Genomic DNA, 14,947 nt, shown 5'->3' on the forward strand with positions numbered 1-14,947 from the left:
GCGGCAACCATAAACACTCATGGATGTACTCAACTACGCGGGCTCAATTGATAGATAATCGGCATCAAGAAGTTCTTTTTGCTGATTGGAATGACTGAGTTGAAAGATATAGATCGCATCTGATCTTTTTTTAGAGGAGAGGTAATTTGACAAATGGCGTTACCTTCAAGGAACGGAGGATGATGCGGATGCTCAAAGTAGTTGAGTACATCTATGAGTATTTATGGTTGCTGCGAAAAGTATCTTAACAGAATAGAAAGGAGACTACCCGGAATACTGAGGATCTGTTTGTCGTGACGTGGATGTGCAGTGTTAGTATAGATATGTGTTTGTCCGCAGAAGCCAAAACATAAACTTGTTCATATTTGCCGTGTTATTAGCAATGTTCTGTAGTAGGAATTTCTTGAAAATGTGTGCTCCTTACATGCCATGAGCTAGGAGGTATTTACAGGCTATTGATAATGACTAGTCAGCTGAAACCAGTAAAGTTATTTAAGCAATTCATGCAAGCATTGACGGAAGTAAACGGTATGCTAGAAAATAAAGGGCAGATGTGTCCCTCTCAAAAGGAAAAAAAATGACGTTTTGATTAGTTTGATTAGCAAGTCGCATGTCAAATCGCACACTCTGCGTCGTTGCTCCTACAAAACTATTTCTGCATGCCGTCTTCCGTTTGGCTGCGCAACAACTCCGCCCTTTTTCCTTCCCAGGGCTACTTTTCGGACCACATTACACTCCCCTAGTCACCTACTATCCGATTTCTGTGTTGTTTTGGACCATTATAAACGTGGAGCTTTATGTGCCTTTGTGAGCGATGACCATTTGCGTGCTGTTCCCAATGTAATGTTGGCTCGGAGACTGGTTAAGATGGACGTGAATTCATTGACGGCAGCAATTCTGACAATCATTGGCAGCGCGTGACATTGGCCCCTGGTCCGGGTCTGTTATGATCTTTTTACTATCAGTGTTTTTACTCCGTGTTACACGGCTGTGAGTGGTACGCCACACGTCATAGACACGTTGGACAACGCGCGTTGCTGCACCAACAAATCTGGCACCTTTATTCACGGTGAGGTCATTAACGCGATAGCCCCTTTCCTACAGTCTGTGGCGTCTCTACGTCGATTCATCTTACTGCGCCGATTCTACATTACCTTTTCACTATTTCGGCAGTGGAGGCCAAACGACGCATGGCAGCAGTTCTGTACCATCTGCAGGACTCCAGAGACATCGGTATAACCGGAAAGTCTACTCGAAGACGTTGGTTGTAGGTGCTTCTGTGAGACGAAAGGTTTGGCGCAAGATAGGAAATGTTGCCATGCCTGTGTCAAACCGTCTATAAGAAGTGACGTGGCATCGCGCGAGCAGTATGGTTTCTTTTGTGTCGCCCTGGTGTGGACGGCTAGTTACAGCATATGGAATATTAATGGTTTATATTTTGTGGCAGACACTTCCAGATAGTGGGGTAGCGAGCTGTTCTGACTAAAGAAGACATTTCCAACGGTAGGTGTCGTGAAGAGTCATTACCTGGTTTCTTGATGCGAGAATCTTACGGCAAGAAAATCAACAGTTCTTTCAGAAGGGAATAATGTCAAATTGAGAGCCCGCGATCATGGTGCACTTTTACCACAATTATTTTGAGTCGTTGAACGCGTATACACTGTCTTCTGATTACCAGTTTCGACGTTAGCCATCTTGAGATCTGCTACAGCAAATGGAAAAAATTCAATGAAGGACTACGTTACAACATAAACAAAAAGAAAAGTGCAACTCACCTTTGTATAGCTCCGTGAGTAGTGGACGATATGCAGACATACCAATTTTTCCCACTGCTCGATACAAAATGTACCTTGTCGTAAGGTTTTCTGTGCACGTCGCTGTATGTAAGTGCTACAGATATATGATAACATCTTCATTTTATCGTAATTACTATCAGACAAAGAGGTGTCGCGCGTCATACTGTCTAGTATACTGAATAATATACTTTTCAGTATAAACAGTTGTAAGGGACTGTGGATCCGCCTTGGTGCAAGCTCTTCTTGTTCTTGATTCCTCAGACTAGTTTCGGCGAAATACCACTATCGTATGTGCGTGTTTTTATGCTAATTCTGGATAATTGACATCGTTACCTTACATTGAGAAAAAATTATTAATAATGTTGTACCGTTTGGTTCCAGATATATGTACGAATAATCTTATAGTACGTTTTCACTCTGTAGTCATCGCAAGGTTCTTTGCGGAAAATCACAACAAACATACTTTGTAGTCATTGGATATTTCTATGTTTGTTGTGGTTTTTTGGCATAGATACACAGAACTACTATGTATTATAAGACTATTCTCACACGGTTCTGGAACCAAACAGTAGAACAAATAATAGCGTTTTTCGTTATGTAGTGTGACGATGTTGATTTTCAAGTTCTAGAATAAATAAATCATCTAAAAGTGGCGGTATTTCCCCAAAACTAGTTTGGAGAATTAGAAACAAGAAGTGTTTGCATCTAAGGAGGACCCACAGTCCCATGTTGCTTTACAGACACACAAACCAACAAAAGAAGAGCTGAAGGTACAACGATAAGCAGTCGTTCGGAAAACAAATGAGTTTACGTCAATAATTGAGCGGATTATTCATTTAGGTTTTACAGTTATAAACATAATAAAAAATAAAATAAAAGTAAAAAAGTTACAACTACGCATCCTAACTAATTGTTATTACAATAATCCCAAGGTCCAAAGCTAGTTTAGGCGTATACAGTCACCCAAATTTTCTTTTTGATACATTATTAACAGTTCAGTTCTACTTTTCTTCGTTCGCGCCCTAACGTGGGCGCCGCCTTGCGGTGTTCGGGAAGCTCGTTTCGCTCAAACGGCGGCCACGCCGTCCTCTTTGGTTTCCGTGCAGTCCGCGGCAGACGCCGCAGTCCACAGGGCGCTGCCAACCACCGGCGTCCGCCTGTCACCTGTGTGTGAGCAAGTCTTGAAAAAATATCAAAGTAAGAGCTGTAAAAGAATTCACTATAGCCTTCGGTCAGTGTTCCATGATCCCTATGACAGTAAATTCCTAAGTGTTCCAAAAAGTTAAGCTGACGGGTCTTGGCAACTTAATATAACACGTTCAGGCTTGAATATTTCCGACCACATGTTTGGTGGTTAATAAATGTGTGCAAAAGCCAGTTTTGTTATTTGAATGTGTATATTGCTTAAATCGGGGTGCAAAAATTCTGCTAGTCTGTCCAGTATATTTCAAGTCGCCATTTTGACACTTCATTTCATGTACCGCCGTACCGAGTAGTGTACTTTTTCTGATTTTATGTAGTAGTTTACATCTGATTGTGTTTTTACATGTTTAAACAGGTGCTAACGTCAGTTAGTTTTTCTTGAGATTGTCCCATTACAGGTCATCGCGGCGTATATTTGATTTTCACTGGTGGCTTTATTTGGAGCTTCTCTTTCGTTTTATGGAACGTGATTTATTTCTGTAGTTTTTCTGTTTACTGTAATAAGTGTAAAGATGACTACTGCCGGAACCGGCTATGTGCCGGCGCTCTCTGTCGGGAGCAATACGTCGCGGAGTATTAGAGACGCATGCCGTGTAGGGAGAGGGCAGAGCCATGTGCCGGCCACACAGAGCGCACACGGCGATTGATCTCTGCGCGGCCTACTCGCCTCGCCTCGCCTGGCCCCTCCCGTATCGTCGGCGGCGCACTTGCTCACCTTCCCACGGGCCGCCCACTTCCCGGCGGTGGGCCCAGATCCCGTTGCGTGATAGCCACCCCTCGCCCGCCTTTTCAACTTACGGCGCTGCGCTCGCATTTATTACCCTCGGTTGCGTTTCCTACACATGTAGATGGAGCAAATGGCTTTCGTGACAAGTCTGCACTAGTACTAAGTTTTCCACATTTCGGCTGATTTGTGACTTATCGAAAAGCATACCCCAGGAACGTAACATAGACGGTACACCACGCTGTTTTCTTTTGAAAATTTTTATTTTACTCTCTGTATCTGCTTGCAAGTTCCAAACTCTTACTGAATCTACATTCTAATACGGAAGACGCGCTAAAAGATTTCACCGTTTGACGACATAACGTCCAATTCTTTGACACCTTTTGTATCACTTCGTAATGTCCAGAATAGATATAACTTAAGTTTTTAGATATCGTTACGAAGCTGTTTGTGGATTAATTAATATACCTGAAGATGGCAGGAACTGCAGAAACCTATAATGTGAGTTTTATAGTAATAGGTGATCTTGACGTAGTAAATTATTATACAAATTTATCCTGGCTTTATTTCTTTCTTCTTCGCGACATTTAAGGCTTCTCACACATGTATTTGCTACATATTGACGTATCAAGTCCATATCATTAAAGCGGTGTCATTAGTGGTATCGGCTTCAAAGTAGACAGCAGTAAATGGGAAACTGCTTGGCGTAACATAGCATGATATCATGCCTGAAAAAACTTGTACCCTTGTAATAAGTTGAAATGAAACTGGAACAGAAATGAAACAAAATTTGAGATATGTACAAGAGAAAATACAAAAAAAGTACAAAAAGTTCTGTTAAACGGGAAAGGTCTTCAACTAAGAAAGCTATATTCACCAAAACTAGATTGACGATCAAGATAAGTTTTACGTACTCCTCAACTTTTCGTATAAATCTTGGGAAGAACGCAAAATTTATTAGTTGTATGTCACTTTGAGACTTTTCGCGTATCACTGAGGGCAGTTCCTCTGCCGAAGGAATCGAATGCTACCCCTGGTACCAGCTGGTTGCACTCTTTCAAAATGTAGCATAGAGTTAGCACCCTACCTGGAGATGAGTTGACGCGACACGACTCCACCTTAGTGCCTGCAAGGAGGTACACTACGGTTGGGTGGTCGATCCCAACGACCGCAACTAGTTTTCCCGCACTTACAGTTACTCCCCTTACCAATGATCACATTTAGGTGTCCGTTTTTCCCACGTACTATTCCAAACTTGACCGGTCGATAAATACTTGTAAATTGGTTCTACGGAACACCTGTCAAACACTAAAGTGTTAGCTTTAGAGTAGCCATGTAGAAGTAGATGCGTACGATCCTGCTTCTCAACAGCAGTGTGTCAGTATTTGGTGGAAATCAACATTTTACCACTTTAGATATCATGTGGGGTGTTTTGGCTAAATGAACAAGTGTCAGACTACACATACAAAGGTCCAAGGTTAAATCTTCAGTCAGACCAACGATTTTCTGTCGCTTATCGCTTCTGGAAATGATTTGTTTATATGAAGAAAGCCAAGATCCACCGTGGTTCGGAATCTATGTTAAATTGTAGCTCACTCTATAACTGGTTGGATAAGTCGGAGAAAGAGAAGACGTATCACCTCCAACAGATGAATGCTTAACGAAGAATTGCTGTGTCAGAACCAACCTTCATATTTAGGACAGCTTTACCTTTCTATCTTAGCTATCATATTGGCGTTCTTATCTGCTGTATCCACCTGCTCGTTTGCTCATAATTCACACCTTTACTGGTACCATGGAATCTCATCCCTAGATGTTGTGGAAGAGGAGATTGTCCTGTTTGGTGTGGACAGATATTCTGCTGAATACTAAATGATAAAGAAGTGATGACTAAGTAACATTGTCATGTCGTTTGCAAGATCATTAGAGAATATCACAAACATGGATAGGAAAAGATGGAGAAGGAAATCGGCTGTGCTGTTTTCAAACTTGCGGTCCCACCATTTGCCATAATCGATTTAAGAAAACAATGCAATACCAGAAGCTAGGTAGTCGGATGAGGATGTGAAGTACTCTCCTCCGGAATGCGCTTTCTGGTATCTTAACTGCGCCCCCTCGCTAGATGCAGCCTACACGAGTTGGAGTACTTGCTGACATTCAAGTACGCAGACAGAATTCGGACAGAAAGTCGTGGTTGAAATTTGTCTTGTTTTACTTATCGAATGTGTGCGTACATGGAGCTCATCAAGCATCGTGTGCATTCTGCCATTTGGGGTGTTCTGTTAACCATTTTCAGGAACATCGTGTGTGGAAGGTAATACAAAACGCGCATTAAATGTATTTCCGGTGCCGGCAAGCAAGCATCGTGGCTTTGTCGTAGAACTAGTGTATGCAGAGTGCCTGTGCATTCATGAACCTGCTATGGTGTAGATACTTCATTAGAAGATGTTAAAGTAAGCACAAACCCTGTCTAAAAAGGGGAGAGATGTCACCTTGTAGTGAAAAGTGCTTTCCACGGCTTGGTGTATGCATAATATCTAATACCGTGGATAATTCATTCACATCATTCTTAAATTTGCCTGTTCATTTCCGCCATTAGTAGAGGACCATTATGTGTGATACCTGCTCAGTTAATACATGATGATTGTTCTGCTTACTTATTGCCTTCATTATGAACTAAGTGGAGTGTACTTGGGCAAGGTCGCCAATGCAAGAAGTGACTGACATAGTGGTGACTTAAAATTGAACAGTACAGCATTGTTAAAATTCTATGTTCACTACGGAAATTCTTTTTGAAACACTTCTCCTTCCTGTTTCAGGATCCAGCGAGAAGATAAGAGATGGCAACCGCTTTGCAGATTCAAAGTGTCCGTAATATGGTGAGTGAATGTGAGCTTCATATACGATTTTATTTAACTATCTTATTTTCAACCGCTTCCGAATGAGTTGCGTTGTACCGTAGAACTGCGCTCGGTATTCACGATTTCACAACACAGTTTTAAAAAACAAACTGGGCTTACACGACGTTAAAGACACCCACTATGGAAATAAGCTCTTGGTTTTTATACAAAACATGTTCATCATCATATTGGAACTTCAGCGATTGTACTTCTAACAGTAGAAATCGCAGTTTATTTTCATTCTACCGGAGGTGAGCTGTTCAGGTTAGTGGCGGTTATTACGCAGCGGCTCCGAGTACCGGCTTCTAAAATCTTGCTGTGATTATGATTACTTTAAGCGAAACTGGGGAACGAAAATAAATCGCGATTTGGACCGTTACTTGTTATTTCTGTTTATACCAAAGCGAGGAATTTCGGCGTCCATACAAGTAGTTTGCTGTTTTAAATGTGTTACAGTGACTTGTAAGTTTCGCCGTTCAGAAGATGCAACGGGACGTGCTCTTAGTTTACCGCAGCCGCAGCGTAGCCAGGGCTGTAACTTACTGTGATATCTTTGAGCGGAACTATCAAATGGAGACAAACGAAGGTTGCTTCTCAGAATGCAGAAATTTTAAATACAGTCCTACCGTTAGGGCACAAAAAAAGATCTGTATTTCCAGTACTTTTCGTACAGCATATGCTAAGTCCTCCTATACGGTTTAACGCATAATTTTGCACTATGGTTGTACGTATACTTTCGGTGGAATCTGGTGAATTTAACGAATGCTGCAGGTATTTCCTTGGACTTCGCCATTGAATAGGTATATCTATGGAGAGAGTGGTCATATGCCCGGATCATGAGCTTCTTATCAAAATACGTTGGCTCCCAGATCATGTGACTTGAGTACGGCGTAAAGTTTGCTCGTAAGCTTTTTTCTTTTCCTCCTTTGATATTTTAATTTGCATTCGTAACAGCAGCACATACTCAACATTGTGCTTACTAATAAATAAATGCGTAAAAACGAGTCAAAATGTTTGATGTTAAACATTCGACCTTATGCAACATTTAAAGAACAGCGTTTTACGACATTCACATAACATTTCTCATTTGACGTTGGCGATACGCGAAATACACTGTGCGGACTATATGGATATTCCTACAGTATGGAATTCACCATTGATTAAAACCTCCTTGTTACATATGTTCATGCGCATAAAATTACACTTAATGGTCTGTATTCAACAGTATTTGTGCACGCTGCTACTGAAGAACTGAAAATGCGAATTCTGTGTTACGTTAAGGTTGGCGAATATGATGAAGATATCTACGTATGCATATGTATGTATGCATATTCTCAAGGCTTGGATTTTCCTACATGTTGTAATTTAACTGATCGTTATTTCTTTGCTATGCACAGTTGCGTAGCTCCCTGCTATATCAAGAACTTAACTCTTGTACCGTTAATAACTGCACTGTTGATAATCCTGAATCTGTAACTCCTTTGTAAGAGATAATGTACGGCTGTAAATTAACATCCAGTCACAGCTTGGACGGAATAATGCCTGTTGAATGTGTTTGAATCTAAAGTGGAAATATGGATGCTGCCCCTGTTCTCGCAAACACTGAAATTTGTATTGTGTTACAGCTGGATACGAGAAGGGCAAATTTAAGCGGACAACAGTATTAGAGCAAGCTGTGATTATTATTATTATTATTATTAGTGGTCTGGGGCGCTAAACAACGAGTTCATCAGCGCCCTTGCTTGAAATAAATACAGATGAGGTCAAAATCTATTAAAAATAACAATAAATTGTAAAACCAAGTTGTATTCACAAACAAGAATTGAATAAACAGCCCTGACATGATGGGGTTCATAAAGACCAACTATAAGTTAGACAAAATACAGCAGAGTAACTAGATCAAATCAAGAATAAAATAACAGTACAGACACAGTTAAACAGAGCAAGCTATCTGAGCACAAGAGTGCACGTTCGCTTATCTCTGCTCTATATTAGTCTCTTACTTTAAACTAGGACATGCTTTTTCATTTTTCCGTACAAGCACTACTTCTTTTGGTCAGGGCTGGCTTACTAGTCCAGTTTGGTTGTACGTCTCTCCCCACAACGTAATAAAATTCCATCTCTGAGTGTAAATACTAGAGTTGCTGCTTATCTATGAAATGTGCAATTTCTCTCTTGTTTGATTATCTTGTCTCATCTTTTTTTGCGACTGTTTAGAAAAGACAGTTGAGAAATACACCCACATACACCCACACCCACCCACCCACCCACCCACCCACCCACACACACACACACACACACACACACACACACAAGTATTTTGAATGATAATGTAAACCACTGCAAAGCTACATTCAGAATAGCAGATCTACTAGTATTTGTTGACTGTCTGGCACTCTCATACCTCCCCCATCCTCTGTCCTGCACCCTCGATGGCATGCACTGAGCAATGCGTTTTGACCCCAGCTCATTTTGGAAGGTGTATGACGTGTAACAACCTCGCACTTTTTTTTTCGCTGTCGCTTTGTTTACCACGAGTATCGATTCAACACAACAGGCTGGTCACACATGGACAGGCAACGGCATAGGCGTGACACTCTGTTGAAACGTAAACTGCCGGTGTGTGCAGACAGGCGGAGGAGCAAGCAGTAAACTGATGCATGTGCGACTGGAAAGAAAATAAAATAAAACTAGAAATAAAATTCGAACACATTTTCTTGAAACGTTTCCTTTGCAGAATTCTTGCGTCGACAAGAAACATTTCTAGTTAACGTTAAGAGAGTTTTCACTTTTAAAAGCAAACTTGACTCTAATCATTCATCAACATTGAGATTATGGACCGAATAATAGATCCATTTCACAATGAATTTGGAGGAAAAGCGGCAGAGGCCCTTTTGAAGGAACTGATCGGGAGATACCAGCATCAGAGAAATGGCATGGAATGACTAGTCCCTTTTAACGTCATTTGTCCTTTTGACAACAAACATTTATTTTTCAAAGTAACAACAGGTTTCCCTTAAGAAAAACAGGTAGGAAAATTCCAAGTTAATTTGCCATGTTAAGTTTACACACCTGAAAAGCGTTGAAAACAGTGAATAACACTGTTACCTTTTTAATGGCCTTAAATAAGATGCAAGAAAATAAGATGTTAACGATATTGACCTTTAAAAAATTTAAATTTAAAAAAATTAAATAAATCGGCAAACAATTAAAACTGAGCTTTAGATAAATTTCTGCAATCGAGGTCAAAACCAAGACATTTGGGCTGACCCCCAAAAGGTCAATATTAACTAGTTAACAATGCTTAACAGTTCTCCTTTACGGTTTGCCCAAAGGGCTTACACCAAATAATTTAAAATAAAATTTATAACACGCTTACAATATGTATTACACAGAATAATAACATTAAAGGAAATAAGCTTCGTTGAAAACGTAAGGTGTTAAAGAGAACTATTAAAAGCGTGCTGCAAATTCTTCTAGGAGGGAATATAAATAACAACTCACTAACGTGATAACAATTGCTGGAGATCATAACACACAAAACTTAAAGTGCTAGATAATAATAATAATAATAATAATAATAATAACAACATAAACTAATAAAACAACACGTTCCCACATACAAGTATGCACCACAAAATGTACTGGAGAACGATGAATACAAATTATACTGGAACAGAACCATTATAACAGATAAAACAACACCATATAACAAACCTGACATCATACTCACCTATAAAAAGAAGAAATTAACACAACTAATCGAAATATCCATACCCAATACTACAAATATACAGAAGAAAACAAGAGAAAAAATTGAAAAATACATCCAACTGGCTGAGGAAGTAAAGGACATCTGGCATCAGGATAAAGTTGACATTATACCAATTATACTATCAACTACGGGAGTCATACCACACAATATCCACCAGTACATTAACGCAATACAGCTACATCCAAACTTATATATACAACTACAGAAATCTGTAATTATTGATACGTGTTCAATTACCCGAAAGTTCCTAAATGCAATGTAACATATACCGTACAGTTAAAAGGAAGTCACGCTTGATGAAGGTCCGCGTCACTGTCCATTTTTGACCAGACATAACGTCTGAGAAAAGAAAGAATAGTAATAATAATACCGGAGAGCACACCAGCTTCTAAAACACAGGGAAAAATATAAAAATTCAGAAACAGTTTGCTCACTCGCATAAAACAGTTTAAAAACAAACGTAAAATTTTAAGAGAGTAGATAATTCCTAGACCCCTGATATAATTGTGTGTGAAAGCTGGACACATTACTTAGTAACACCAGTTGCCATAACAACATTAACGGTGGTAAATTTTTAGAGAGAACCCTGGCTAGCAAATTAACACAAGTCACTTCAAGAACACACAGAGCAGGCAGAGCCACAAATTCGGCCTAGAATCACATAGAGTCAAATAACAAGGGCGTGCATGACGACTCAGTGAATATAAACACGAACATCTGCTCAAACAGCTTGCAGAGCGAGAAATCGGTGCACGGAGCTGAACAAGCAGATGTGCACGGCATAGGCGAACCAAACGTTTTGCCTTCTATCCAGTCCCGGCGAAGAAGAGTGAACGACGACCCGGAAAAGACGCCGTGCCGATCCGTACCGCGTGCCATTGCCCAAAGCATTGCCAACCTCCCCCACTCAAGCCAAAAACCCTGACCCCTTTTTTAAAATGAGAATAGAAGGAGCGAAACGAATTTCTTGGCTAGTTTTTTATTTGGCTCACGTGTACCTTCAAGGTTTTCCCCGTTACACGGTCGGGCACTAGCAGATTGAAGGGACTTATGATCTTAACAACTGTTCAGGGTCCAACAAACACCCATTCTAAAATTCCGAAAAAAACCTTATCCCCAACTCGGCCGAAAAAGAATCTCCTTTCCTGATTACACCGTTTCTCTTGATGGCGAAGGACTGGGTCGATGTTTTACGTAGCTCTATACCAGTTTTCTTTAATCAGACAAGGGGTAATCCGTTCAGGCGACAGATAGTTTATACTCCACAAATTAGGCAGGGGAGTTAAGGGAATAAGAAAACATCAAAGCAGCAGGAATTACTTTAGAAGCCTCATGCTCAGCTGAACTGAAGGCAGCATTAATCCAACGTATGGAAGTGTCCCATTTAGTCTTATTCTTAGCATCATACATAATTAAGGCTGCCTTAAGATTACGATTATTCCTCTCAGAAAGGGATTGGGATTGGGCTTCGCCATTTTGCAAGACTCACACTCCTGAACCAATCGGCGAATATCCCAATACAAGGACGGCAATGTAAGATGAGTACGGACCTTTGCAAGGGTTTTATAGAGGCCCAGGTGCCTATCTAATAAGGAACTGTGAAAATAAAAAATTATAGATGGCGCGAGTTCAACAGGCAAATAAATTTTGGGCTCGGCTAATACCCTAACTTCACTACAAAGTTTACGCTTTCTCAAGGAATAACCGGGAAGTTCCTCTCCCGCCAACAGCCGCCTTTATAGCCCCTATTTAAGGATCTTGGTCCTGCTTATCCCTTAGATCAGAAAATAATTGAGGTATCTCTGTTAATACGTTAAAAACGGAAGATCTTATGACTGAACAACACTCCCCGTATTTGTGGACGCCCTCCTCAAACATGCGGCGGAGCACATCGACTACCTGGTTATCTGAGCCCTTGATATGTCTAACCTTGAAACGAAAGGCAGGCATACAGATCACCCACCTCCCAATCCTGCCAGTCTTTCCTGGGCGGGCCAAAACTCAACGAAATGCCTGGTTGTCTGTCTCTAAGTCAAATTCTCTGTGTTCAAATTTAATCTTTGCAAGAGCGAACAGAACAACCAGAGCCTCACACTCATACACCGACTACTTAAGCTCAGGTCCCAAAAATCTTTGCGAGGCAAAAGCAATAAGTCGTCTACAACCGCGTCTTCCAGTAAAAGCACTGCGGCCACCCCGACGTTACACGGGCGAAACCTATAGAATGTATTACTGGCAAAATGGAGGACTAATACAGTAGAAGTATCAGAAGGTGAAATGAGCCGCCACGGCTAAGGAACTATTACGGCATTAGTACCAAAATGATTTACAAGAACCACGGAAAGCTTTTACCAAGTCGGTTCAGTTGGGGATTCGTATTTTCCACTTCGCGTAAACCACTAGACCATCTCGCTTGCGGTGCCCGCTTCTGGCCCAGGTATCTGAGGATTGCCTACTATGGAAACTGTTCAACGAATGATCAGCATTCTTTAGGGATAGGTTTGGAGCGCTTCTAAAATAAACATACAGCCAGGTAATGTCATTAATTCTGAGTTGCACATGTTGCTTTTCAGGCGAGAACAGAATCGAATCATTTTGATTTACAGTTATTCTGACTTGATGCTGAGTTAGCTGTCGAGTGTGAACAGTGACGTCTAGTGAAATGGAAGTGATTTGTTAGTATTATCTTCAGACAAACTACTATATCTTAGTTTCCTCATTAACTACTTCTAAATTTATTTTTAGCATTTAGAAACCGTTGACTCCAATTTTCGCATCTTTATGGACACCAATAAGAGCAAAACGAGGATAATGGAATGTAGTCGAATTAAATCAGGTGATGCTGGGGGAATTAGATTAGGAAGGGAGACACTTAAAGTAGTAGGTGAGTTTTGCTATTTGGGGAGTAAAATAACTGATGATGGTCGAAGTAGAGAGGATATAAAATGTAGATTGCAATGGCAAGGAAAGCGTTTCTAAAGAAGAGAAATTTGCTAACATCCAGTATAGATTTAAATGTCAGGAAGTCTTTTCTGAAAGTATTTGCATGGAATGTTGCCATGCATGGAAGTGAAACATGGACTGTAAATAGTTTAGAAAAGAAGAGAATAGAAGCCTTCGAAATGTTGTGCTACAGAAGAACGCTGAAGATTAGATGGGTAGATCACGTAACTAATGAGGAGTTGGGGAGAAGAGAAATTTGTGGCACACTTGACTACAAGAAGCGATCAGTTGATAGGACATGTTCTGAGGCATCAAGGGATCACCAATTTAATATTGGAGGGATGCGCGGAGGGTAAAAGTCGTAGGGGGAGACCAAGGCATGAATAGGCTACACTAAAACAGATTCCGAAGGTAGGTTGCAGTAGTTACTCGGAGATGAAGAAGCTTGCACAGGATAGAGTAGCATGGAGAGCAGCATCAAACCAGTCTATAGACTGAAGACCACAACAACAACAACATGACCGTGAAATTAATACTTATCGGCGTGTGCATTTGAAGGAGAATTTTCCGGTTTACCATTAATAGCCGTTAGTATATTGCAAACTTACAGCAGCAGCATCATTCTCCTGGGAAACTGCGCCCTCCGTGTCGTGAAAGAGTCGAATGCTGAGCGCTGTGGTCGCAGCGTTGTGTGTATTTATGTGTATGTGTGTCACATTATTCACTGCCGCTCGTACATTTTCCTACTTGTTCAATCGAGCAATGCATCCGTCCACGTGAGCACAGCTGGTCCGTGAGTTGCCGGTGCCTAAGCAGGCGGCTTCATCCCTCGTGGCTGACACGGTTAACGAGGCGGCGAGGCGAGAGGGCGTGCCGCTGATGTGAAGTCAATAGCGGCACGTGGTGCTGCTGTTGCTGGCTGGCGGCCGTCCTGCTCGCGACGGGAGCGCGCCGTGGCAGACGCCGGGCAGCAGTCGGCCGCTCTGCTGCGAGCTCCCCCCAATCCCTAGCCCTCAAAACTTTCGCCAACTCAACCCCACCTCTGCACGTTAGTGGCCTCAAAATCCGGTATCAGGCTAGCCCCTATGCTTCTCACTACATGTTGTTTTCCTGTCGTTCAGTCGGACATTACACCGTTATGAGCGGCAATAAGTTTTTCTTTCTTATCCCTAGAGCGCTTCTCTCCTCTAGCACGGCATCGGCTTTCTTTAGAATTTGGCAAATTTTGTTCTATTATCTGACTTTGTGGCTGGATGCCCTTCCTCATGTCGCAACCGTCAATCGTCTGTGAATCATGGATACTTTGTTATGTGTGAGATCGTTTTTTAACTGTTTGTGTGTACCAGCCCACGGTCTTGATCCGCCTCTTGGATTCGTTCCAAACCGGCCACACCTCCCCGACTCGGAAGCTAAAGCGCTGCGCCTTACGGTATACGAGCAAGTCATTAAACTTTAAACATTTAAGCACTCTAACTAGAACTTGCTGTGCAGAAATGGAAAGAAATTTAGTATCTAGAGAGAAAAAAATCGCCGTGATATAGATGCCTCTACTGATACTTCAGATAACGGAGGAAGGCAGCATTGCTGTGCCTTACGGTCAGTGAAT

At 41.4% G+C, this 14,947-nt stretch overlaps 1 protein-coding gene across 4 annotated transcripts in view; it reads left to right on the plus strand.

The window, feature by feature from the left end:
- Window positions 1-14,947, plus strand: part of LOC126484374 (myocyte-specific enhancer factor 2) — an 890,132-nt gene that overhangs the window by 232,661 nt on the left and 642,524 nt on the right. For all 4 annotated transcript variants that reach the window (XM_050107861.1, XM_050107853.1, XM_050107854.1 and 1 more), the window contains one exon: window positions 6,543-6,602. The gene's annotated coding sequence lies outside the window, so the exon portion shown is untranslated. The remainder of the gene's footprint in view (window positions 1-6,542; window positions 6,603-14,947) is intronic.

This window comes from Schistocerca serialis, chromosome 6 (genome assembly GCF_023864345.2).
Source record: "Schistocerca serialis cubense isolate TAMUIC-IGC-003099 chromosome 6, iqSchSeri2.2, whole genome shotgun sequence".
NCBI lineage: Eukaryota > Metazoa > Arthropoda > Insecta > Orthoptera > Acrididae > Schistocerca > Schistocerca serialis.